Source organism: Ovis canadensis, chromosome 17, assembly GCF_042477335.2.
Source record: "Ovis canadensis isolate MfBH-ARS-UI-01 breed Bighorn chromosome 17, ARS-UI_OviCan_v2, whole genome shotgun sequence".
Classification (NCBI taxonomy): domain Eukaryota; kingdom Metazoa; phylum Chordata; class Mammalia; order Artiodactyla; family Bovidae; genus Ovis; species Ovis canadensis.
The window spans coordinates 67,262,543-67,280,251 of record NC_091261.1 but is presented as its reverse complement, the minus strand read 5'-3'; the positions used below and the strand labels follow the sequence as shown (position 1 = coordinate 67,280,251).

The 17,709-nt window shown below is 36.2% G+C and overlaps 1 protein-coding gene across 10 annotated transcripts in view; it reads right to left on the bottom strand.

The window, feature by feature from the left end:
* Positions 1 to 17,709, bottom strand: part of TAOK3 (TAO kinase 3) — a 186,371-nt gene that overhangs the window by 148,296 nt on the left and 20,366 nt on the right. The gene's annotated exons all lie outside the window — the stretch shown is intronic.

Here is a 17,709-nt window from a genome sequence, read left to right as displayed (position 1 = left end):
AAAAGCAGAGACGTTACTTTGCCAACAAAGGTTTATATAGTCAAAGCTATGATTGTTCCAGTAGTCATGTATGGGAGTTGGACCATAAAGAAAGCTGAACGCTAAAGAACTGATGGTTTTGAACTGTGGTGTAGAAGACTCTTGAGAGTCCCTTACACTGCAAGGAGATCCAACCAGTCCATCCTAACGGAAATCAGTCCTGAATATTCACTGGACAGACTGATGCTGAAGCTCCAATATTTTGGCCACCTGATGTGAAGAATTGACTCATTTGAAAAGACCCTGATGCTAGGAAAGATTGAAGGCGGGAGGAGAAGGGGATGACAGAGGATGAGATAGTTGGATGGCTTTACCAACTCAATGGACATGATTTTGGGTAAACTCTGGGAGTTGGTGATAAACAGGGAAGCCTGGCATGGTGCAGTCTAGGGGGTTGCAAAGAGTTGGACACTACTGAGTGACTGAACTGAACTGAATAAAAATCTATTTGCTGGTGGTATAAAAAAAAATTTCCCACTTCTGAATGAATTTTTAAACTATGCCAAAGCAGCTTTGCGTATTTTCTTTTCAGGTAGTATTCAAATCCTTGACTGAAACTCTATTATCATAACTCAGGCCCTAGGCACTCTCCCGGCATTCTTGATTCCAGCTTGTGCTTCTCACAGTCCAGTGTTTTTCATGATGTACTCTGCATATAAGTTAAATAAGCAGGGTGACAATATACAGCCTTGACGGACTCCTTTTCCTATTTGGAACCAGTCTGTTGTTCCATGTCCAGTTCTAACTGTTGCTTCCTGACCTGCACATAGGTTTTTCAAGAGGCAGGTCAGGTGGGCTGGTATTCCCATCTCTTTCAGAATTTTCCACAGTTTCTTGTGATCCACACAGTCAAAGGCTTTGGCATAGTCAATAAAGCAGAAATAGATGTTTTTCTGGAGCTCTCTTCCTTTTTCCATGATCCAGTGGATGTTGGCAATTTGATCTCTGGTTCCTCTGCCTTTTCTAAAACCAGCTTGAACATCTGGAAGTTCATGGTTCAGGTATTGCTGAAGCCTGGCTTGGAGAATTTTGAGCATTACTTTACTAGCGTGTGAGATGAGTGCAATTGTGTGGTAGTTTGAGCATTCTTTTGCATTGCCTTTCTTTGGGATTGGAATGAAAACTGACCTTTTCCAGTCCTGTGGCCACTGCTGAGTTTTCCAAATTTGCTGGCATATTGAGTGCAGCACTTTCACAGCATCATCTTTCAGGATTTGAAATAGCTCAACTAGAATTCCATCACCTCCACTAGCTTTGTTCGTAGTGATGCTTTCTAAGGCCCAAACCTCTTGATGAAAGTGAAAGAGTGAAAAAGTTGGCTTAAAGCTCAACATTCAGAAAACGAAGATCATGGTATCTGGTCAAATAGATGGGGAAACAGTGGAAACAGTGTCAGACTGTATTTTGGGGGCTTCAAAATCACTGCAGATGGTGACTGCAGCCACGAAATTAAAAGACGCTTACTCCTTGGAAGGAAAGTTATGACCAACCTAGATAGCATATTCAAAAGCAGAGACATTACTTTGCCAACAAAGGTCCATCTAGTCAAGGCTATGGTTTTTCCAGTGGTCATGTATGGATGAGAGAGTTGGACTATGAAGAAAGCTGAGTGCCGAAGAACTGATGCTTTTGAACTGTGGTGTTGGAGAAGACTCTTGAGAGTCCCTTGGACTGCAAGGAGATCCAACCAGTCCATTCTAAAGGGGATCAGCCCTGGGTGTTCTTTGGAAGGACTGATGCTAAAGCTGAAACTCCAGTACTCTGGCCACCTCATGCTAAGAGTTGACTCACTGGAAAAGACCCTGATGCTGGGAAGGATTGGGGACAGGAGGAGAAGGGGACAACAGAGGATAAGAGGGCTGGATGGCATCTCCAACTCGATGGACGTGAGTTTGAGTGAACTCCGGGAGTTGGTGATGGACAGGGAGGCCTGGCATGCTGCAATTCATGGGGTCGCAAAGAGTGGGACAGGACTGAAGGACTGAACTGAACCGAGGCACTCTCCAGATAGTTAAGATATAATGTCTGTGTATATCTGGTTCCAGCTGATAGTACAACAAAGAGGAAACTCTTGCAAAGAGGAAGTATACTGCACAGCAACCCCTTTGGATTACAAAAGAAGACAGTTGGCCATTAAATTTTAAATGTGCTGGCAGATAAGAAAAAGACACGGAAAAGAAACCATGAAAGAAAAGAGGCCAAACAGAGAAAAGGAGAGGACAAAAAGAAGGAAAAGGAAATAAAGAAGGGGAAAAGAGAGGAAGAAAGCCAGAAATGTGTAAAAAGGTACAGAAGGCAATCTTGGTGAACAATGATCCTTTGGTTTGACAATTCTCATTTATGTTTAGGAGGTTCCTAAGTCTGAAACTACCATAGACCTTGTGAAAATGTTGGGTGCTTCCTTTGGTGTGAAGAATGAGACTGTTGGGTTTCTTGGATCTATGCCTAACTAACTGCCACCTACTAAAAACAATCAACAGACCAAGAAGCACTACCAGCTCTAGATACGGCATGCACAGGTCTGTGGTCACATTTTATGTTGTGGGGATTTTCTTCCTACACACACACACACACACACACACACACATACATATGTATATATGATTGGTATTTTTTAAGAGGAGTAATTACTAGAGAAGAGAAATGTAATAGGGAATTCAGTTGCATTTCTTTTAGACGGAAGTCTATACTGTTTTACCTTTGATTATTGAATTGATGTAGACAGGGAGTTGATGTAAGAGGCAGACAGCAGGAGGTCCCAGAAAATGATTCTACCACACTAAAATCAGAACCCAAAAGCTAGGTACTGTCCCATCTACCCTGTGACATTGGGCCAGATATTTACCTAAAATGAGAATAATAATATGTGACCTTATGATAGTCTCATGGATAAAATAAAATAATGTACATAAAGATGCCTTAGAAATTGCTATAAAACATAATCTATGATTAGTAAGTAAAAGCATTTTGAAATCTATAAAGGTAAAGTATGATTATCACATTACAAATTAATAAATTTATTTTTAACACCTATGATACCTATGAATAGGAGAGAAAATGAGGAAGAATCTCTGTTTATACTAATCGTTTATTTTTTTTAAAACTAAAGATCATGTTTATTTATGGCTTTTCTTATTATCATCGGCCTGCCTCCACCCTCAATACTATCCAGCCTTCATTTTTTATTATATGACTTTATTTTCTAATACTTGTGGTTATAAACAAAGCTATCTTGTCTAAGATACTCATGTCCATTAAAAAAAATCATTAATATACCTGTCTTTTAGAATTCTCTTTTTAAAATTAATCATCTTTTTCGAGTATCATTACAGAAAAATTTCTCCTCTATCTGTAGGCTAACTGACATCTCAGTAGCACCTTATACTTTATACTTCTTTTTTAGTATAAGCCTACAATTAGATAAGAATAAATAAAGTGTCTTCATTAAACAATTCTTTTCCTATATCCATTCCTTACAATACACAGAGAAAAAAACTATGCTGTTGTCCTGTCATTAAGTCAATTAGTCATTCCCCATTGCCCAATGATATAATTTTCCATAAAGAGAACGGCATGCATAGTCTATTACACAATGGTGTGGGTGGGTGGTAAAATTAGATCATGTAATCAGTTTCTTTATTTAAATTAAATTTTTGAAATCATTTAAATGTGATCTAAAGTCTCTTTTGTCCTATTTGATGTGACTAGAAAACCCAAAATTACAAAAGAAAAAAAGGAATTCTGTTTTTATAAAACAGAAACACATACTAAATAACCATATTATAACTTACAGATTTACATCACTTAACCATCACAAATTCAACCACAGCTCCTTCTCTATACTACATATTAAAAATTATATTCAGGGGGTCCATGTCTGTGATGGGACTGGGGAACACCTCAAATTTCCTTGACACCCACCATACTGGTTAGCCTGCTCCAGTTCAGCTTAAAGAGAAAGAACTGAGAGGCTAAGCAGAACCTCAAGTTTGTTACAACAAAAACTGGGAAATCGTGGTTATCTCAGGATAAAAAAATGAGTTTGGTAAATTTACCATTTTCTACACTGATTGTAAAAAAAAAAAAACAACCCATGCTTTAAATTTTCCTTTGTATGAGTTTATTTTAATAAAGTTCTTCTGGTTAAAAGATTTTCATAATGATGACTTGGAATCATGTAAAATCCTGAAGCAACAAATACATTATCAGATACATTATCAGAAATCTGGTTACGTTCAGTATGGCTTTAGTGTTAGCTGTATAACATTTCTCTTTAAAAATCCACATAAGTTTCTTGTTTGGGATGAGATGGCTCAATTCTCCCTGTTCCTCCCCTCCAAGTACAACTATACAAACTGTCAATAATTCAATAGATAACCATAATGGACTAAGAAAGGTAGAAAGGAGGAGGGAGTGACCTCAGAATTTGAAGAACATCTTGACAGAGTCTCACTCCCTTTTATCTCAGTCTGTGTATGGCAGAGGTCTGCATCCCTTCAGCCACAGCAAAACCCAAGCAGGCCAACCCATTCTTGTCCCACAGCAGGTGGTAGCAGGCGTGCTGCTCCACTCACCCCAGTGACCCAAGGAGGCCTGACGTCTCCCCCCTTTCATCCAGCAGAGAACTACCCAAAACTGGTGGCCCCTGGCCATCTCCCAGCCCTTCACTTAAAAGCAGAAGGGGAACCAAGACCGAAGTCTCCTGCCTTCTACCCAGTAGAAGAGGCCACCCAGAACTCTTAGCTCCTGGCCCTCCATCAGCAGCAGAAAGTGGCTGCAGAAGGGTGTTCTCCAGGAGCACTATCAGAGACAGAGTGGAAATATTAACTAGGAGAAATGCTCTCCATCCTGGAATTCAGCATCTCACACACCCTACCTAATAACGATGGTAAGTTAGGAGGTCCAGGGGAGTGCCATCCATGCCCACAGGTGGCATCAGCAGGGATCCAGCAGGAAGCTCAAGTGGGGCCAGAAGAATGAAGTAGACCAAAGTTGCATTGAAAAGAAGACTCAAAACTAAATTGTCACTGAAGCTACCACCCACAAAATGTGTATAACCTATGCTAAACCTAAACAGGGCAAATGCCTGGAAAAATAGAAGATTTAAAGAGGATCAGTGGTTGCAAACATAATATCCATTATTCTAGCACACAATAAAAAAGTAAAAAACTTTTTGTTGTTTTGTCATACCAAAAATCACAACTTGAATGAGAAAAAACAATCAACTGATGTCAATACTAAGCTGAATCAGAAACTGGAACTAAGAAAGCTGTTAAAGTGGCCATCATAAAAGACTAAAGAGTGAATGAAAATACATAAACAAACAATATGATGGTTGTAAGAAACTCAATTCAAATATAATGTCATAAGTAGGATGAAAATATTAAAGCATGGAAAAAGATATATTTTGCTAATCTGCATAAAAAAGAGGGAGTAGCTATGTTACTATCAGATAAAGTAGACTGAGAATATAAAATTACTAAGGACAAAGCAGGACATTTCAGAATGACAAACGGATCAATCTACCAAGAAGACACAGCAATCCTAAATGTGCACGTACCAAACAGCTTTTTTAAAAAAAAAACTACCAAAAAAACCCACAAAAAAATCTGAGAGAGCTAAAAGGAGAAACAGGCCTACAGTTACACTTGGGGACTTTAACAGTCAACTCTTAGTAATTGGTAGAATTATTAACTAATAGAAAATAAGCAAAGATATAAAAGAGTTGAAGAACACCATCAACCAATATTATCTAATTGACGTTTATAAAATACTTGACCCAATAATAGCAGAATACACATTCTTTTCAAGTGCCTATAGAACATCACCATATCCTGGGTTAAAAAACAAACTTCAACAAATACTAAAAATCATGCAGACTATGTTTTCTGACCACAATGAAATCAAACTAGAAATCAATAACAGAACAAGGAAACCCTTAGATTAAAAATTAAACATTTCTGAACACTGCGTGAGTTAAAAAACTAGTTTCAAGGAAATAAAAAATACACTGATCTGAATGAAAATGAAAACATGGGACATCAAAATGTGGGATGCAATTAAAGCAGTGCTTAGAGGGGAATTTGTAGTACTAAATGCTTATATTAGGAAAAAGGAAAGGTCTCAAATCAATAATCCAAATTTCTAAAGAACTTAATCTAGAAAATGATTATCAACATAAACCCAAAGTAAGCAGAAGGGAGGATATAGTAAAATAAGAACAGAAATCTATGAAATTGAAAAGGTGGGGGGTATAAGCAAAATCAATGGAATGTAAAGCTATTTAAAGCTGATTCTTTGAAAAGGGATCAGTAAATTTAAAAAAAAGTAATACATAAAAATTCTTAACAAAATATTAGCAAATTGAGTCTAACAATGTATAAAAAGAATTATACACCATAACCAAGAAAGATTTATTTAAGTATGCAAGGGTGGTTCTGTATTTGAATGTAATCTACCTTATCAACAAGCTAAAGAGAAAAGTCATATCAATCGATGCAGGAAAAAACTGACATAATCCAACACTCATTCATGATGAAAATTCTTAGCAAGTTAGGAACAGTGAACTACTTCAACTTGATAAAGAGCATTGACCAAAAAACAAACAAATGAAAGCAAATATCATACTTAATGGTGAAGGATGATGGTTTTTCTATAAGGTCAGGAACAAGACAAGGATGTCCTCTCTTGTCGCTTCAATTCAGCACTGTACTGAAGATTTCCAGCCAGGACAATCAGGCAAGAAAAACACATAAAGATTGAGAAATAAAATGGTCCCTACTTGCAGAGATATAATCGTCTACATAGAAAATCGCAAGGAATCTATTAAAAACTAGAACTAATAAGTGAGGTGAGCAAGATCACAAAGATATGAGAGAAGCCCATAAAAATCAATATCCCTTTTTCATACTAACAATAAACATGCATGCAGATACTAACATTAAAAACAGTATCATTTATAATCACTCCACAGAATATTAAATACTTAGATATTAATTAAAAGAACATATAATCTGCATGCTGATAATTACAAACTGCTGACGAAAGAAATCACAGATTTAAGTAAATAAAGAGATATACCATGTTCAAGAATCACAAAACTCAATTTCAAAAAGTTGCCAATTTTCTCCATGCTGATTAACAGTTTTAATACAAAATTTCAGCAAGGTTCTTTGCAGATATAGTAAAACTCATAAATTTATATGGAAATGCAAAAGAGCTAGAATAGCTAAACAATCTTGAAAAAGAATAAATATCAGCAATCACCCAATATTGTAATATTGCTTAGAATATAGCTACAATAACCAAGATAGTTTGGTACTGGTGGAGAGAGAGACACAAAGATCAACTGAGCAGAATGGAACACCTAGAAAACAGACTCACAAATAGATCCAACTGATTTTTGACAAAGTGCCAAAGTAGTTCAATGGAGGAAGGACACCCTTTTAACAAATGGTGCCAGAGAAACTGAAGATCCATAGGCTAAAAATAAACCTTGACCTAAACCTCATACCTTATACAAAAACTAACTCAAATAGATTATGAATTTAAGTGTAAACATAAAACCATAAAATGTTTATGAAAAAAGCACCAGGGAAAATCTAATAGGATCTAGTCAAAAGCAAAGAGTTCTTAGACTTGACACCAAAAGCATCATCCCTAAAAGGAAGAATTGATAAACTGTAGTAAATCAAAACTTAAAACCTCTGCTCTTCAAAACTCTTAAAACTATGAAAAGACAAGATATAGACTGAGAAGAAATATTTGCAAACCACATACCTGACTAGTAGGTCAAAAATATCAAGAACTCTCAAAACTCAACAGTAAAAAAAACAAAAATAAGCTCCCCCCTCCCCCCAAAAAAACACCTCATTAGAAAATAGGGAAAGACAAATAGTAATTTTATTGAAGAAGATATACAAACAGCAAATAAGTACATGAAAAGATGTTCAACCTCATTAGCCATTAGGAAATGCAAATGAAAACCACAATGAGCTATTACTACAAACCTATCAACATGGCTGAGAAGGCAATGGCACCCCACTCCAGTACTCTTGCCTGGAAAATCCCATGGACGGAGGAGCTTGGTGGGCTGCAGTCCATGAGATCGCTAAGAGTCGGGCACGACTGAGCAACTTCACTTTCACGCATTGGAGGAAGAAATGGCAATCCACTCCAGTATTCTTGCCTGGAGAATCCCAGGGATGGCAGTGCCTGGTGGGCTGCCGTCTATGGGGTCGCACAGAGTTGGACACGATTGAAGCAACTTAGGAATAGCAGTAGCATCAACATGGCTAAAATAAAAAATAGTGACATAACCAACGGCTGGTATGGATATGGAGAAACTGGACCTCTGCTATACTGCTCTGCTATATATAAAATGGCACAGCTCTGTGGGAAACAGTGTGGCACTTTCTTATAACACTAAACACGCAATTACCACATGACCCAGCAATTATATTTCTGGGCACTTATCCCAGAGTAATGGAAATTTACGTTCACATAAAAACCTATACACAAATGTTCATAGCAGCCATTATCTGTAATAGCCGAAAACTGGAAAACAACTCAGATGTCCTTCAATGGATAAACGATTAAAGAAGTTGTAGTATATCCATGCCATGGGATACTACTTATCAATAAAAAGGAATGAACTATTGATACATGAAATATCTTGGAAAAATCCCCAGATTATGAGTTTAAAGAAAAAAAGGCTAACCCCCAAAAGTTATACACTGTATGATCCTATTTTACAACTTTCTTGAAATGACAAAATTATAGAAATGTAGAGTAGATTAGTGGTTGCCACAGGTTAAGGATAGAGACTAGGTAGAAGGGGATGTGAGCAGGTGTGGTGATGAAATTATTTTTCATCCCAACTGTGGTGATAGATATGCACCCCACACATGTGAGTAATTGCATAGGTCTAAATACACACATACAAACACTCTCTCACAGAGAGGAGGGGCAATAAAACTGGGAGACATCTGAATAATATCAATATCTTAGTTGTGCTATTGTACTATGGTCTTTTTAAGATGTTATCATTAGGGAAAACTAAGTAAAAGGGTATATGAAGTATCTCTGTATTATTTCTTACAACCGTGTGTGAATCTATAAAATCTCAAAATGAAGCTTAATTTAAAAGTTCCATGTAGTTCATGTATAGTTATATATTCATTGCTGACATTCTAAAACATTTATTGAGTTGCTCATATATGTGAGGCATTAGCTTAAGTGCCAATGGCCTGGAAGTAAGGGGAAAGAAGGGTGGAAAATCTATAGAGGTATTGAGACCCCACCTCCACTGATGTCACAATTGAAATTATATAAATATTTTCATTGTAATTTTTTAAAAAACATGTGTCTCCACTAGCAGAGGACAGAGACTGTTTTAATTACCACTCTATCTCCAGTGTCAAAACAGAATATAATAACTATTCTCCTGATGAAAGAGTGATTAAATGAATAAAACAACAGAAAAGGTGGAAAACACCATCAAATGGTTAGAATACAGTATAAGCAATAGTGATATGCTGAAAAGTGCTTATGAAAGCAGAGGAGGGAATAACTAGCATTGTCTAGGGGGTCTGGGGGAAAACTTCAAAGATGTGATCTTTTAGCACAGTTTTATAAGATGAGATGCGGAAGAGGAGAAAAACCATTCCAAGCAGAGGGAATGGGGCATTCAAAAGCTCAGTGGTATAAGAAAAGCACAGGATTTCCTGGGGCCAGCAGAGTTTGTTGTACTTGAGTTTACAGTTCTCTACTGAGGAAGGCAGTGGGTGAAGTTAGAATTGTGGATTCGACACTAAGGCAAACAGTGCTTTCATATGAGCAATGTGGTGATACTACTTTTTGAAGCCTGTAAATGATGATCAGATTTAGCTTTAAGAAAGTTAACTCTGATGGCAGTGAGGGAGATGTACAGGAGGGAGAAGGAGAGAGAGAGAAGATGAGAAACCAAGACAAGTGCTTGAAATGAATGAAAATTCTCAATTCTTCATTACCAATCTCCAAGAAAACTCAATTCCCCAAAGTCCTGCATTCATGGAAGTGTTTGTAATTGCTGACCTGAATGGGTTATAACGTTGTTATCTTTAAATCTATGTAATTAATCATCACAAGGGTGTGAAGTAAAGACATTTATTGAATTGGTCTTTTCTGCAGATTCTTCCAATAGAAGCATGCTGTTTTAGTTTCTAGTTTGAAATTTCCTTACCAATTTTAAAAAATTTGAAATAATAAATTATTTTTATATTTAACAAAATTTTGCATGTTATTAATATTTTGACCTCAAGAATGACTATTTTAATAGCAAGTTATAGCTTCAGTAAATAAAGTATTGATCTTTGGAGAGACTTAATTATAAATTTGAATTAAAGAGAATAACTATAAGTACTTTCCACATGTTTCTGTGTGTATATACATGTAGTACTTGTTTATGATAAAACGTCAATACAACTGAATGGCATCTTTCTCATGTGATGATAACATGGCTGAACCACCCCACCCTCCTCGCCCTGCAAAAAAGAAAACTTTTTGCCAGGTTGGAAAGGGAAGAGCAAAGGGGTTAAATACAATTCCTTCGGGTAGAATGAGATGACTTTATACCCCTTGCTTTCTTTTTCCACTGTGTGACAATTTTAACAGTTCTTTTCTAACAGCAAAGAGAGGAATATGGATTATGGGAAGAGAAGAGAATAGTGAGGTGTGCAATTTATTGTAGGTAATATTTTCTTTCATTTTATAAGGAATAAAGACTTTTTAAATGGTTTTATATATAAAGCCTCACAGATGAGTATTAAAAGTTATTTTTTACTTTTTTATTATAGAAAAAGTCACATATAATGAAAAGTTGACAGAATGATATAATGAACCACCTGGGGCCCAGCTTTAAATTATCAACTCACTGTCCACTCCGCATTATTCTGAAACTTAACCTAGATATACCATTTCATCCCTAAACACTTCAAACTGATTCTCTAAAAGAACTACTTTTAAAGACATAGTAACTATACCATCAGTATAACTAAATTTAACAATCAACTTCAATGTCATCAAAAATAAGGCCAAATTTTTGAAGTTCTCAGACTGCCTCATAATTTTTTTTTTTCTGTTCTACTGTCTTCTATACAAGACAAAGTTTAGGTCCACATATTGTGGTTAACTGATCTGTCAAAATTTTATTTTAATGTCAATAATTCAATATGCTTTAGAAATGGAACTTAGAAATTTTAATGATTTAAATAATTAAATCTCATAAAATGAGTGAATAACCAGATTAAGTCACCCTAGAAGGATAATGTTGAGATGGGTGCTACAAAAACTTAAAAAAAAGTGGTGGTGGGCGGAGGTTTGATTTCATTTTTGCCTGTTTTAAAAACACTTCCTTTTTTGGTCAGTTTTAAGTATAAAACTGCCTATAATAATGATCTTAAAAAGATTTTTAATAAGGGAATCCATTAAATCATGCTAAGAAAACTCTTGTAATCTTTCACTTACGTGTTTCAACATTTTCCCTGTTTTACTTTGGCCAAATACTTCCTTCTTCTGTTGAAATTAACTTGAAATCATAGGATTTCAGAGTTTAGAGGGATTGTGGCTTCCTCATCTCAGACAGTAGGCAGCTTCAAGATGATTATAATACTGCGTTTCCAGTGAGAAAGCTAGCGTGAGAAATAATCTGCTGACAACTACAGACTATGTTTTAATTTGTTGACAGACAGTGCTATGTAAACATAATCAGTAAAAGTTTTATTAGCACAACATGAAATTACTTTGGATTTTATCCTTTTATAAAGCTAGGTTAAAGTTAATATTTTCTCCATGTTGAAAAGATCTTGTTATATGAGTAAGAAACACATTTAGCTCAAGATTTGAAATAAAGATTAGTATCTTTTATTTCACAGAAGCTTACAGAAATCAACAAAGTAAATGCTACAGACTCTTTAATTAGATGATATTACAGCAAAAGTTATAAACTTGAATACTATCAATAAATTTAAAATGTGACATAAAATACTTTTTGTTTATGTGATACTGTAATTAGAAATTACTAGGTCATCTGAAGTTTGCATATCAAATTTTAATGGTAATTCCTAGGTTTTAAAAAAGCACACTATGGTCTCTTCCAATATCCCATTAGTAAATTCTAGAGAGCAGTTCACTATGGAGTAAATTAAAAGCAAAAGTTTGTTATGGAAATTCAGGAGTCTCTGTGCACTCCACATATGTGACACTTTACATTAAGCCTGGGGCTTAGAATTCCCAGTAAAATAATTAACAGCACTTAGTGAGTGTTTGATATGTATAGGGGACTGCATTAGGTGCATTAGCAAAGTATAAAATACCAAGAGCCAGAATGATACCAAATTAAACCATTAATACATCTGGTTTTAAAAGAAGTGCTTAAAGTAATTTGGAGATGAAAAAATTTGAGATTTAATGTTTTCTTTTAAAAGAGAATCTTGTACAAATTCCCAGGATTTAAACTGTTCCAAGTTCTACAACATAAAAAGAAAAGCCCTGCATGGACTTTGAAAATTTAGAATTTTGACAATGAACTGACTTCTAATCCTGTTTATTTTTATTGTTTATATTGATGTCACTCATTTTCTCCCAGAGTCTCTCATGTACTAGTTACACTTTATCCTGTGTACATTCCAAAATTTTCTTTCTGACTAACCAAAATACAAAAATTCAAGTTCTTGATTCTTTTAAAACAAAGTAAATGAAAGTATAAAAGCAAATATAATTCACTAGATTGCAGTAAGGCAATTATAAAGTCGAACTGTGCAGTTATTATATATAAGTACAGGTGTTAATCTCTGTTAATGTACAGAACAGTTGGAATACCACATTCTAACCTAACCATCCATCTTACCTGCCTCACAAGGGAGAAGCAGTGTTCACATCAACAATACCTATTCACATTTTGACAGTGATGGAAATATCTAAGAAATGTGCTATCAGCACTATCACTTTTCAATATGTTCAATAACACGAAAGATATGTGGCAGTTAGAACTTTCCGTTCCCACAGTCCTGTTTGTTTTGTTTTCGTCACTTGCGTACGTCTCTCCCTCTCTTTTTTTCCCTCTCTCTTCTCTTTTCCTATTCTCCTAAAGCATATTCGAAATGATGGAGAAAGCTTAGTCAAAAATAAGTTTATTAATAAGGCTCCTTCTTAATTGTAAAATAAGTCATGATCAGTCAATAACATCTTAATAATATTATGGATAGTTTTATGGCCTTTATGATGATAACAATAATTTACTGTCTCATATTTAACACTGGTTCTCTTTCTGTCATGCCTTTTTAGTCTGGAGCCCCATGCTGTATTTATACTTCAGTTTTTAATTCAATGAATCATATGTCCTCTACTCAACTTTCTCCTGCTGTTAATACCCATGCACCCCTTCACCTTGTCAGGGATAGTTAGAATTCAATTTGTTCTAAGAAGAACAAATCCAGTTTTCAGTTCAGTTCAGTCACTCAGTCGTGTCCGACTCTTTGTGACCCCATGAATCGCTGCACGCCAGGCCTCCCTGACCATCACCAACTCCTCGAGCTCACCCAAACTCATGCCCATCAAGTCGGTGATATCATCCAGCCATCTCATCCTCTGTCGTCCCCTTCTCCTCCTGCCCCCAATCCTTCCCAGCATCAGGGTCTTTTTCAATGAGTCAACCCTTCGCATAGGTGGCCAAAGTATTGCAGTTTCAGCTTCAGCATCAGTCCTTCCAAAGAACTCCCAGGACTGATCCCCTTTAGAATGGACTGGTTGGATCTTCTTGCAGTCCAAGGGACTCTCAAGAGTCTTCTCCAATACCACAGTTCAAAAGCATCAATTCTTCGGCGCTCAGCTTTCTTCACAGTCCAACTCTCACATCAATACATGACCACTGGAAAAACCATAGCTTTGACTATATGGACCTTTGTTGGCAAAGTAATGTCTCTGCTTTTCAATATGCTATCTAGGTTGGTCATAACTTTTCTTCCAAGGAGTAAGCGTCTTTTAATTTCATGGCTGCAGTCACCATCTGCAGTGATTTTGGAGCCCCGAAAAATACAGTCTGACACTGTTTCCACTGTTTCCCCATCTATGTGCCATGAAGTGATGGGACCGGATGTCATGATCTTCGTTATCTGAATGTTGAGCTTTCAGCCAACTTTTTCACTCTCCTCTTTCACTTTCATCAAGAGGCTTTTTAGCTCCTCTTCACTTTCTGCCATAAGGGTGGTGTCATCTGCATATCTGAGGTTATTGATGTTTCTCCCAGCAATCTTGATTCCAGCTTGTGCTTCCTCCAGCCCAGCGTTTCTCATGATGTACTCTGCATATAAGTTAAATAAGCAAGGTGACAATATACAGCCTTGACATACTCCTTTTCCTATTTGGAACCAGTCTGTTGTTCCATGTCCAGTTTTAACTGCTGCTTCCTGACCTGCATATAGATTTCTCACGAGGCAGGTCAGATGGTCTGGTACTCCCATCTCTTTCAGAATTTTCCACAGTTTCTTGTGATCCACACAGTCAAAGGCTTTGGCATAGTCAATAAAGCAGAAATAGATGTTTTTCTGGAACTCTCCTGCTTTTTTGATGATCCAGTGGATGTTGGCAATTTGATCTCTGGTTCCTCTGCCTTTTCTAAAACCGGCTTGAACATCACTTAAATTTTGTAAGTTTAGTCTACTCAAACGCCTAGTCATTAAATACAATGTTAAAAACCAAGGACTTCCCTAGTGGTCCAGTGGCTAAGACTCCACACTCCCAATGCAAGGGGCCTAGGTTTGATCCCTGGTCAGCAAGCTAGATCCTACATGCTGCAACTAAGACCAAAAGCAGCCAAATAAATAAATTAATAATAATAATAAAAAAAGAAACCAGGCCTACTGAATCATATCTACTTTTTGAAAGGAGCTTCTAAATTGTGTTCAGATTTACTATCGTGATATAAACTTGAAGTAAAATTTTAAGATGAGAATGAAGACATCTGTTTTTTAAAAGGGCCAGACCATGAAAAAAATTTAAAATAATACAAAGAGAAAAGATTAAATTGAGGAGGCTGAAATAGAGCCTTTACAATAAGGGACAAGATATAATCATTAATCAAAGGACTATAGTAATCGGTTCTTTTGAATAAATCCAGATTATCTCCCCTCTTAATGATACTCCTAAAGGACCCATAACCAAGAGGTTTAAATGTAAAACTTGAACAAAACAGCCAGAATAGGAGGGACTATGACAGGAAGGAAGGCTGGTGACAGTCTAAGGGAAGAAGGGGAGCTAGAGTTCCTCTGGAACAGATGAAGGCCAAGGAAAGAGCCATGTGTTTAGGGAGATAAGTATGTATCCCTTGAAGCCCTTGTTGGCTGGTAGAACTGTCAGAACACTACTAGCTCATGTTTCTAGATGGAGAAAATGGGAAACATTCTTAAACAACAGTAGGCTTGGTTGAGACATATAGTATGATAATGCTATTCACTCTTCCCATTTGAAAAAAAAAGGAAATCATATTTTGAAAAGTAATTTCTTATCTATCTGCTGTAGAATTTCCTATGATTGGAAAAAAACCTAGAGTTGTACTGGAGATAAAATTACTGAGGAACTATCCAGAACAATTTGAAGAATAAAAACTAAAAAGAAATAACCTACCATGAATAGCCATCTAATAAGGATGGTTTGAAAATGAGGTAGAAGAACTATATTTAGACACAGAGAAATGAGTATTTGTTAATATGGTATAGAGATACACTGTTAAAGCCTTTGTTTTTTAAAGCAGCCTTAAAACAATACATACAGCATAATCCTCCAAATTACTATTTTTAAATAACTGAAAAAAGTCTGAGAGGTTATATGTAAAAAATATTTGGGTATAGAAGATAACTTATTTTCTTCTAATTACTTATCTGTGCTTTCTATTTATTAAAATTAAAAGCATATATAACTTAGCTGTTAAAACTTATATAAGAAAAGCTATACTGGGTCAAAGATTTCCCATCATGTTGTGTGGAAAGGAGAAAAAGTTGAGAATAAAAGAGATTCTAGTTTCCATATCCACACATTTACCAGCAAGTCTTCTTGCTGGGAACTCTGAAATTCAGGAGTAATAAGGAACTGATATTATAACATTACAGGGAATTTATAATTTCAGAGTGATATAAATTCACCATTATTATTTAACTAAATTCACTAAATTTAGTTATGTAATAATCATTACTTTACTAAATCATTATTTATTAAATATTCAAAGAAATATTTATATCTAGCTAAATATTAATAAATAATTATGCAGATTAAAATGTTCCCACAGTATCTGCTACACTACAGAATGGAAGTAACAAATTTCTAGTCTATGGAATATAACAATAATACTGGTTTTAGGTATCTTTCAGAGAAAATAAAACATTTATATAAAAAGAATTCAAACCAAGGATTATGATAACCTTTAAACAAAATACCTTATTTGGGTTCCAACTATTACTAGTGCTTAAAATATACAGTTTGAATAATTATCAGAAAAATGGACTCCACAGGCCTAACTGGTAGTCTATATATTCTATTACATCATGTAACTATGCTTCAGGAACAAAAATCTATTTAAAATCACAGGCAAAGGCATGCTCAATACACAGGCAAAGCTATGCTCAAAATAACATTTATAGAAATTCAGAATCCAATCTTTCTATATAATAATTCAAGGTATTTTCTAATTTTCAGTTCAGTTCAGTCACTCAGTGGTGCCCGACTCTTTGCCACCCCATGAACAGCAACACGCCATGCCTCCCCGTCCAACTCCTAGAGCTCACCCAAACTTATGCCCATCGAGTCGGTGATGCCATCTAGTCATCTCATCCTCTGTCGTCCCCTTCTTCTCCTGCCCCAATCCCTCCCAGCATCAGAGTCTTTTCCAATGAGTCAACTCTTAGCATGAGGTGGTCAAAGTACTGGAGTTTCAGCTTCAACATAAGTCCTTCCAATGAATACTCAGGACTGATCTCCTTTAGGATGGACTGGTTGGATCTCCTTGCAGTCCAAGGGACTCTCCAGAGTCTTCTCCAACACCACAGTTCAAAAGCATCAATTCTTCAGTGCTCAGCTTTCTTCACAGTCCAACTCTCGCATCCATACATGACCACTGGAAAAACCATAGCCTTGACTAGATGGACCTTTGTTGGCAAAGTAATGTCTCTGCTTTTGAATATGCTATCTAGGTTGGTCATAACTTTCCTTCCAAGGAGTAAGCGTCTTTTAATTTCATGGCTGCAGTCACCATCTGCAGTGATTTTGGAGCCCCTCAAAAATAACTCCTACTAATAAGCATTAATAGTAAAAATTCTACACTGAGGCCATTCAATGTACACTTGCTTCCTCAGTTTTTCTCCATTTCAATTTCTCTTCACCCTTCAGGCTTCCTTTTTCAGGTTAAACTATCTCTTCCCATCCATGCCCAAGAAATGGCCTCATAATTTTGTAGCCTACTACCTTCTCATTTCATTAATTCAAATTTCTCCATTTTCTTAAATCATTCATTCCTTTTCATACACTCTTTTTGGCCTACAATATGCTCAAGGTATCGTTTATTGAGGGGAGAGGAGGGAACTTGCCCTGACGGGAAGATGCCCTGGGGCTAACAAACTCACCAGCTCCTAATCTCATCTCCAA